The following is a 10,067-nucleotide window of genomic DNA, read 5'->3' as shown; positions in this document are numbered from 1 at the left end:
TCTGGCGTTCGTGTCCCCGACACGCCCGCCGGTTCAGGCCCAGTAGACAGACCACTAGGATGGATTAGTGTTGACCCCCGCACAAAACTCGGTGTTGTCCCCCGCACCGCTAATTTAGGGGAATCGTTTGCGTTAGGCAGCGACTCTCACGTAACTAGTCGTACTGCTGTTCCCGGCAGTAATAGTAGTAGCAGTAGATTTAGGCCAGCTGAAAGAGGTGTTCCGACTCGGTGGAATCACCCGAGGAAGAGGGTTTTAACTGTCAGCCCTCCCGCCCATGGGAGAACGGACCCCCTAGGGTCGGGAATTAAACCAGCAACCTCTGGAGATATCTCAATATGGAGAAGCACCGAGTCGGAACAGACGTTTTCGAACGGGTTGCCAGACGACAGGGAAGAGGCCATAAACATGTTAACGCTTTTAGACGAACAGTTGAACGCCGCGAAGCAAGCCGACATAGAATTTAGTAGCAGCGACAGTAGCGCTGATGAATGCAACAGACAAGAACTGCTACTACGACAAGCGAGAAAGTCGTGTCAACGAGAAAGAAAGGGGGCTGCTCAGACTGAAAGAGAGAATGGGGCAGCTAGTGCCACAGCCACAAAAAAACCGGCACTGACCCCTAAACCGTCGTCCCCAAGGGAGAAGCCGGGAGAGTGGCCGACATTGCCAGGGAGTTCACAAACAATAGACTCGTCCGGTTCTATTATTGCCCCGGGACAGAAATCACCGCTGTTAACAGTGTCACAGACAACACCGCAGACGGCCGCGGCGGCAGTGGTAAAAGACTGGGGCCCCCAGTCGCAACTAACTCCCGGGGATTACCGCCGGTTATTCGATACAAAATATAAGGATTTGACCGATGGAAATGTTATTAGAGTAGAACCGAAAACTATGAAAGAACTTTCAAAGAGAATAATATCGTTAGTCTCCATAGACACAAAGAAACGAGCGCTAACCGGTGTGCCGAAAGACGACATGGCGAAAATTCTGGGGGAATTAAATATCCCCGCAACCTATATCTGCCGTAGAAGCTATGCAGTGTGGGATTTACTACTGCCCAAAGAGGAAGACGCCGCCAATATTTTCAAATCGGAACACATGTGGCGACATATTCGACTTAAGCCGGAATATTTAAGTAAGACGCGGACGAACGTGTCTATTTTGGGAGTCCCCTGTATTCTCGGCCCTGAGCAATTAGGGGCCTTTATGAGTCAATATGGGGACGTAGAGTCCGTCATTCCTGTCCGTGGTTCCCGTAACCTTATGGTAGGGGACTACAACCTAAAAATGCGTGTTGACAAGGAAGGATTACAAAACATCCCCCCCATGCTCAGGTGCGACATATGGTCGATGAGCATTATAGTAGAAGGTCGCAGGCCCCACTGTTGGAATTGTCAACAGCAGGGCCATATGGCACGGGAATGTCCGAAAAGAAACCCACAGACAGTAGTAGTAGTAGCAAAGCCGGCGGCAGTGGTACCAGCAGCCCCTGAGAAGCTAACCGGAGGGGGCAAAGAAGCAACCACGTCGGACGGCTGGACTACAGTGGTAAAGAAGAATGGCAGAACCACCAAGACCCCCTCCACAAGAGAGCAGCCCCCTGAGGTACAAGGTCAGCCGGTTCCCACAGTGTCGTCAACGGTCTCTTCCACCAACGTTACCACTAAAGAAGTTGTTAGCGGCCAGAAAAGAATGCATCCGGTCTCCTCGTCTGACTCAGAAGGGGAGCACGATAAGGAAACGGCTACTGTGATAGAGTACCAAGTGCCGAAAAAGGAAACTTAAAAGAAGGCGAGAAAAAACAAGGAGGCAGGGTCCCGTTCCCCGTCCCCTATGAATGTAGAGAAGACTGTCTCTACGGTGCAGCCACCCAAAACCCCTACCCTAACCTCATCGGCTGAACCAAAATCCCCATCCCTTTTCGATACCCCCCCAACCGGTGCCCGCTCGTTGTCCCGGGAGAAGCCGGCGACAAAAACCAACAGCGGTAGAAGAGCCGCCTCTGTATCTCCTGTAAGGAGTGAAAAGACGAAAAAGCTCCCCTACCTTCCTGGAGACCGGATTTGCGAAGTAGACCCCCTTCACGCTGACACGTATATAACGCAGCGCCATAGGGGCCTGATTAAGCCGCTTAGAGAAATGAAAATAATCGACGGGAAAAGTGTTACCAACCCTAAAAACTTCCCAGACGCCCCCCTAGTCATGACCTTTGTGCGCCATACAAAAACTGGACGCACGAAGGCCATGTGGAATATGATCGACGACGCCAGGGGGGCGATTCCAGATTTAAAGTTGGTGGAAGAGAGGCATGACTCCCTCGATCAGCTGGCGCCGAGATGCGAAGGTAGGGTTCCTATTTACGTCCACCCTTGTTTGTATAGGGCCCTTAAATTAACGTTTCCCCTGGATGTCGGAGGTATTGCGCGAGACGGACGAGTAACGTCCGAGTTGCTTTCGGGCAACCTCGCCCAGTCCTGCGGCACCCTTTCTAGCAAAGACTTTAGGTCGGTGGTTGCAGATATCTAGACACAATGGCCACGTCCTTGAGCTTGTGTAGTTTGAACGTTAGGGGCATGAGGTGCCGAAGCAAAGCCGCTAGGGTACTGAGGGACCTCATGTCGATGAATATAGATGTGGCTGCGTTACAGGAGACTCACTACGATTGCGTTGACGATCATCGGGTGCTGGAGGGGCATTATGATGTCTTTTCAACATACGGTGATAGTCAAAGTAGGGGGGTTTCTTTGTTAGTTAGGCGCACCCTTTCTGCAACGGTTAGCGTTGTTCACGCGGATGCTGATGGTAGACTGATCGTGGCCGATGTTGCCATGGCAAATAGAGCGTTTCGAGTCGTCGTGGTGTATGCGCCCAATTGCGTACGGGAGCGGGTTTCCTTTTTCCGGCGGTTGGAGGTGTTTCTCGGGGGTTCGGAACGGTTAATACTAGTGGGTGATTGGAATGCCATCCTTGACCCCAGGGCAGATAAGGTGGGCGGGACTAGCGGGACGGATGGGTGTGAAACCAGTCTGTCGGACCTGATGGCTAGATGCGATCTGGTAGACAGGTATCGGGTGGATCACCCGGGGCGGGAGACGTGGATGTGGCTCTCTAGTAGGCCTTCCGCTTCAAGTACTTACTTGGATCGGTTGTTAGTTAGAAGAGGCAACATAGAATACATATCTTGTCCCACGTTCCACTGGTTAGGCCACTCTGACCACAAACTACTTGTGGCCAGGTTAGACTTAGATAGCAACCCGAAGTTAGCTGGGTACTGGAAGTTAAATACCTCCCTACTGGAGATAGGTGACTTTCGGGAAAGGCTAACTAAACACATACAGAAGGGATTAGTGGGGGCGGTTACCGGGAGTAAGTGGTGGGTAAACGCCAAATCTAGCATTAGAGACTTCTCTGTCAAATATGGCCAACGCCTCGCGCTAGATAGGGCCAAGGCAGAGAAGCGTCTAGAGGATAGACTATCCCGGGCGGTGGCTGGGGGGGGATTCCCTAGAAATAGGGTTAGCTAAGGCGGATCTGAGTCGTTTGGCTAGCGAGCGATATCAGGGCCAGGTAGTTAGGGCTAGAATTAAAAAGATGCCCAACGAAGCTGTGAATGTTGACAAAGCCGAACGAGTCTATTCGCTCGGGCGCAAATCGGATAACTACATTCGTAAAATTCAGAGCCCGGAAGGGGACTCCTTAGTGTCGGCTCGGGGGATTTGCGAGCGGTTTCGAGTGCACTTTGAAGATCTCTTTGCGCAGCTGTCCAGGCTCCGCGTCCAGGAGTTTGGCAACTATTTGGCTGGCTCGCCCCGCCTGGAGGCGGCCCGAGCGGCTGGTTGCGATGGTCGGGTTACAGAGTGTGAGGTCATAGCTGCTATGAAGCAGGTCGCCTATAACAGATCACCAGGACTGGATGGACTACCCTACGAACTTTACTTGAGGATGTCGCACATGTTTGTTCCGATTCTGACGGGTGTGTTTAACCACTGGTTTGACACGGGATCTATCCCGAGTCAGGTTACCAAAGGAGTGGTCACACTTCTGAAGAAGAACGACACACATGTTGGGGGGATAGATGATTTTAGGCCAATCACGTTGCTGAATACGGATTTAAAAATCCTGGCCCGAGTGCTGGCGAATCGTTTGCAGATTGTTATCGCTGACTTGGTTGAACCGGATCAGAATTACGCTGTGAAGGGAAGATCAATTCAAAATAATTTGCATTTGATACGTACAGTCATAGAAAATTTAGAAGACGACACTGAAGCCGCGCTGATTAATTTGGATCAGTCCAAGGCGTTTGATAGGGTGGATCATCGTTTCCTGATGGCTGTTTTAGAGACCGCCGGATTTGGATCCGGCTTCTGCAGATGGATTTCCATTTTGTACGCTCGGCCGACGGCAGTTGTGCAGATCAACGGGGTGCGGTCGGCGCCGTTCGCGGTTTCTCGGTCGGTGCGACAGGGGTGTCCGTTGTCGCCCTTGCTGTATGTCCTCGCGCTGGAACCATTCCTTAGGAAAGTGAGGACCAGGGTGGCTGGACCGGCTCTGCGCGGAATTGCTCTTCCTGGCGGTGCGCGAGCCAGGGTTTCCGCGTTTGCCGATGATGTCACCGTATTTGTTTCGAGCGTCGTTGATATTATTACGGTGATTAAGGCTCTCAAGCGTTATGAACAAGTTACAGGGGCCGTAGTCAATCTCAGCAAATCCGTTGGCCTGAGGTTGGCCGCTTGGCGGGGCTCGAATGCTTTGCCTGGCGCATTTGTCTGGACGGATGGCCCGGTCCGTATTCTGGGTGTTCGGTTTGGACCCGGTCTATGTCTAGATAAGAACTGGTCGGAAGTACAGAGCAAGGTCGAAGCGTCTGTCAGGGTTTGGCTTCGAAGGGGATTGTCCCTTAAAGGTAGGGCGGAGGCATGCGCCACTTATGTGTTTCCGCTGATCCTTTACCGATTGGCTGTACTTCCTCTGCCTGCGGTCCGCATGGCGGCCTTAACGCGTGCGCTTTTCTTACTGTTGTGGAATGAGCGACGGCCGCTTGTCCGTAGACAGGTCTGCACTCAACGTCTTGAAGATGGGGGCCTGGGGATGCCTGACCTGGCTAGCCACAAAAATGCCGAAAGGTTGGCGTTCCTGGGTAGAACTCTGATTGAGGAGTCTGATTGGGGTCCCGCGGTCGGTGCAGCTTTTCCCAACCTTATCCCCAATCATTTAATTGAATGCCAAAGAAGGCCGAGAGGGCAATCAAGATTCTTCAACGAATGCCGAAATGCGCTTAGAGCGATGCCAGGGTCCTTGGACCTTGCACAGCCTAGAAGGGCATTATATCGGGGATTAGTGGTGGGGACCGCTTCGGACCCGCTTGGGGAGCGGCTGCAGCTGTCGGAGGGGGAGGTTCGCTCTCTGTGGAATTGGGCGCCAGGCCGGGGATACCTTAACAATTCCGAATTTTCCCTGACCTGGCGATTGGTTAGAAACGCTCTACCCCTCAATGACATATTGTTTAGAATTGGTATGGTATTTAGTCCCTTTTGTCCACGGTGCGACGAAGATAGCTTAGAAACCGTAGAACATGCTTTTTATACTTGTTCCAAGCTCCGTGAATTCTGGGAGTATGTCAGTGAGGTCACGGCTCGCATCGTCCCCGATCAGGTGACGATCCTGGATTTAGCATCCGTTGTCTACAACGCAGATCCCTTGTGGCCTAGGGAGGAACGAATGGTGTTCCTAGCGACCTTGGCCGTAGCTAGACTGGTAGTGTGGGTTTCACGCATAGAGATAGGGCGTGGGGGGGAGCCACCTTCTCATCGGATCTGATTTTGTATTTTAAACACCAACTTAAAATCAAAATCAGATGCGATAGAAGGAGGTTATCTCGCTCACAGTTTAGTAGGAGGTGGATTCACACCGCTAGTTTATGTGCGTTTGTATGAAACAAGCTTGAATACGTGTTCCCTGCCTAGGCATGGCACACGCCGACCGTAAAAGCAACCCCCAGACCAGATCAAGATAATCCCGTAGTGGATCAGTCCCTTAGCTAGTTGGTATAAATGAGTTCCATGTCCCCAATTTTTATTTTAGGTGTTAGGATACCTCCAAAGAAGCCCAGTCCTGATTAATTTATTTTAGTCCCAACCCGTCCCGATGTTATTTTTCTTGGAGGTCACCGAATATCCCTTTCCCCCCCCCTTTATTTTGTCCGTAGCTGTGCCCACTCCCTCTTAGGAAGTGCTCCCTTGTTTTCGGCCGATACCGGAAAACAGGAAGCATTTCAAAATCAAATAGGTAAGGGTGGGTCAATACTAACACATTCACCGTTTAACGTTTTATTTGGTTCATTTATTTTTTATTACTGTTATTTTTCTTTATTCTGGGGTGTTTTTAAGGCTCTCATTATCCCCGCCCATCATCCGCATATATCATACACATCACAATTTCATCCGCATATATCATACACATCACAATTTCCATTTTGTCATTATTTCATTGTAAATATAAAGTCAAAAAAAAAAAAAAAAAAAAAAAAATTGTACATATTGTCATCTGGGGCTTTAAGTAGATCCAACTCCTAGAGTGAATGCGGTATTGTGGTGATTGCAACTAGTGATAGGGAATAGACAAGTGGACGACCCCCGACACCCATCTTCCCCCCCACACCCTTTTTGGCCTCATGCCACATTTAAAAAGAATTAGTTGCCTGTTTTATATAATTTTAACCCTAAAATTCTGTAAAATTTGTGATTTTTCTTCTTAAATAAATATTTAAATAGAAAAGAGGCTTGCCTTTTTTCTGTTGTTCTTGGCCTTCGGGCTGGGATCAAAGTGTAGTATCTGTTCCGGCAGATTCTGCTAGCTATGACTAGCAAAGACCAGATGTGGGGGCAACCCCACATGCCTGACCTTTAACCAGCTCCCATTTCCCACCTCTCGGGAGCTGGTCCCCTTTTTCCCTTCCCCCTCCCTTCACTCCTCACATTAAAAATCGGCCTTGTGCCTAATTTGCTTGGTGGGGGAGCAAATAAATACCATCTGTTCCGGCAGATACTGCAAGCAAAGACCCTATGTGGGAGCGACCCCACAAATAAGACCTTGGTCAATGTAGGGGCGGCCCTTCATACCAATTGTCACTATCCAGCTCCCCTACTCCCCGGGGAGTTGGTCCCCATTTCCCCTTCACTCCTCACATTAAAAATCGGCCTTGTGCCTAATTTGCTCGGTGGGGGAGCAAATAAATACCATCTGTTCCGGCAGATACTGCAAGCAAAGACCATATGTGGGGGCAACTCCACAAATAAGACCTTGGTCAATGTAGGGGCAACTCTTCATACCAATTGTCACTATCCAGCTCCCCTACTCCCCGGGGAGTTGGTCCCCATTTCCCCTTCACTCCTCACTTTAAAAATCGGCCTTGTGCCTAATTTGCTCAGTGGGGGAGCAAATAAATGCCATCTGTTCCGGCAGATACTGCAAGCAAAGACCATATGTGGGGGCAACTCCACATATAAGACCTTGGTCAATGTAGGGGCAACCCTTCATACCAATTGTCACTATCCAGCTCCCTTACTCCCCAGGGAGTTAGTCCCCATTTCTCCTTCACTCCTCACTTTAAAAATCGGCCTTGTGCCTAATTTGCTCGGTGGGGGAGCAAATAAATACCATCTGTTCCGGCAGATACTGCAAGCAAAGACCATATGTGGGGGCAACTCCACATATAAGACCTTGGTCAATGTAGGGGCAACCCTTCATACCAATTGTCACAATCCAACTCCCCTACTCCCCGGGGAGTTGGTCCCCATTTCCCCTTTCACTCCTCACTTTGAAAATCGGCCTTGTGCCTAATTTGCTCGGTGGGGGAGCAAATAAATACCATCTGTTCCGTCAGATACTGCAAGCAAAGACCAGATGTGGGGGATACCCCATATACCTGACCTTTAACCAGCTCCCATTTCCCACCTCTCGGGAGCTGGTCCCCTTTTTCCCTTCCCCCTCCCTTCACTCCTCACATTAAAGATTGGCCTTGTGCCTAATTTGCTCGGTGGGGGAGCAAATAAATACCATCTGTTCCGGCAGATACTGCAAGCAAAAACCATATGTGTGGGCAACCTCACATATAAGACCTTGGTCAATGTAGGGGCAACCCTTCATACCAATTGTCACTATCCAGCTCCCCTACTCCCCGGGCAGCTGGTCCCCATTTCCCCTTCACTCCTCACATTAAAAATCGGCCTTGTGCCTAATTTGCTCAGTGGGGGAGCAAATAAATACCATCTGTTATGTAGATACTGCAAGTAAAGACTATATGTGGGAGCAATCCCACATATAAGACCTTGGTCAATCTAGGGGCAACCCTTCATACCAATTGTCACTATCCAGCTCCCCTACTCCCCGGGGAGTTGGACCCCATTTCCCCTTCACTCCTCACTTTAAAAATCGGCCTTGTGCCTAATTTGCTCGGTGGGGGAGCAAATAAATACCTTGCCTTTTTTTCTGTTGTTCTTGGCCTTCGGGCTGGGATCAAAGTGTAGTATCTGTTCTGCAGATGCTACACTTTAGGTAATTTGTCCCAGTCAATAGAGGGGAAACCCTCTATACTAGGATAATTACTATTTTTGGACCAAACCAGAGTGCCACTTTTCCCTTTTGGGGGGAGGGGGGTGAGCTGGATTAACACCACATTAAAAACGACCTCGTGTCACATTTTGCTTTGGTGGGAAAGCAACTAAATACCAATAGAAAAGAGGGTTTTTAATATGAATATCAAAAGACAAACGAATTTATGGGAGTATATATATATATATATATATATATATATAGTAATTTATAAAATATATATGGCGATTAAGCTACACTGAATATTCAGCGAGAAAGAATATGGGGAACAGGAAGTGACGTAGCTAGGTCGCTCTTCTGAGTTAAAGGGCGACAATCGAATTAGCCTGTGAATTTTCACTCCCACACACCCTTGCCCCTTTTTCTGTCCAAAGAAATGTTGAACATAGATCTTTGCCAGTCATCATATTTTATTATTTCCTCTGTGGTGCTGTCTTAATTTTTTTTCAACCATCCCTCAACATCTATTCCTCATATGTATAGAAATTTATGGGATACCCTATAACTAGGTAGGATTAATTGATTTAAATACAACACGACTACTGATTATCTACACTATTAATAAAATTCTAAATTTTTATTTATGTGTGTGTGTGTGTATATACCAATAAAACTTTCGAACAGATACACTGAATTGAAAAATTCTTTTTTTTTCCTGAAAGGTGTGCGTCTCCCTAGATTGTCCTTATCTATATATGGTTCATAACAAACAACGTCGAATCACACAAAAAGCCCGAAATAAGTTATCTGCCCATGCCAATTGAATTTAGCACTGTCTGTATACAGTCACAGTAATATCTTTCGGCATATGGACAGGCTTGTGGCGCAATGGATAACGCATCTGACTATGGATCAGAAGATTCCAGGTTCAAATCCTGGCAAGTTCATAATAATTTTAATCATCATTTTATCTAACGTTTACTCATTATCCTTACCCTTAGTTAAGGTATTTTTGTTTTTTCAGTGATTTTGTTTTGTGCATATGGGAATTTCCCATACTCTGAGCTCACAGGGTAAGCGTTGATGGTAAGACGATGTTGAGTGTACTTGATGTTGAGTGTACTCGATTTTGTGTTTAACTCAGCTTTGTGTGTGCCGACGCTAATCTTCTATCTATATAAATAAAATGAACTCATTTTTCCCCTCCGACTTTGACCTTAATAGGATTAAAAATCATGACATAACATGCAAATGCAATGCCTACAAACTGTAGCACATTATCTGAGGTTTGTTATAGGCCTATTATATCTACAGTTCCTCAACAATGGTACATTCCTATATTTTTCCGGTGAGAGTCCGCTGCCAAAATCGGTTAGATTCAATGGAAGTTGCAACATCTTTTCTCTCTATTAGATTCCTCCTTTCCCCGCTCCCCATTTACACCACAGCGGACGCATTCACAAGGAACAGTACAAGGAAACACCGGTTTGGAATCGTACAAGGTTATTTATGCC

General features: G+C 48.1%; 1 non-coding gene across 1 annotated transcript; it reads left to right on the top strand.

Moving 5' to 3' along the window:
- Positions 1–9,427: 9,427 nt before the first annotated feature.
- Trnah-aug (transfer RNA histidin (anticodon AUG)) lies at positions 9,428–9,500 on the top strand. The gene has a single exon. It is a non-coding gene; the product is annotated as a tRNA-His (tRNA).
- Positions 9,501–10,067: the final 567 nt, after the last annotated feature.

This window comes from Euprymna scolopes, chromosome 45 (genome assembly GCF_053919585.1).
Source record: "Euprymna scolopes isolate OS-2025 chromosome 45, ASM5391958v1, whole genome shotgun sequence".
Taxonomy (NCBI): domain Eukaryota; kingdom Metazoa; phylum Mollusca; class Cephalopoda; order Sepiida; family Sepiolidae; genus Euprymna; species Euprymna scolopes.
The sequence above is the reverse complement of the archived record's forward strand: the minus strand, read 5'-3'. Positions and strand labels throughout refer to the sequence as shown.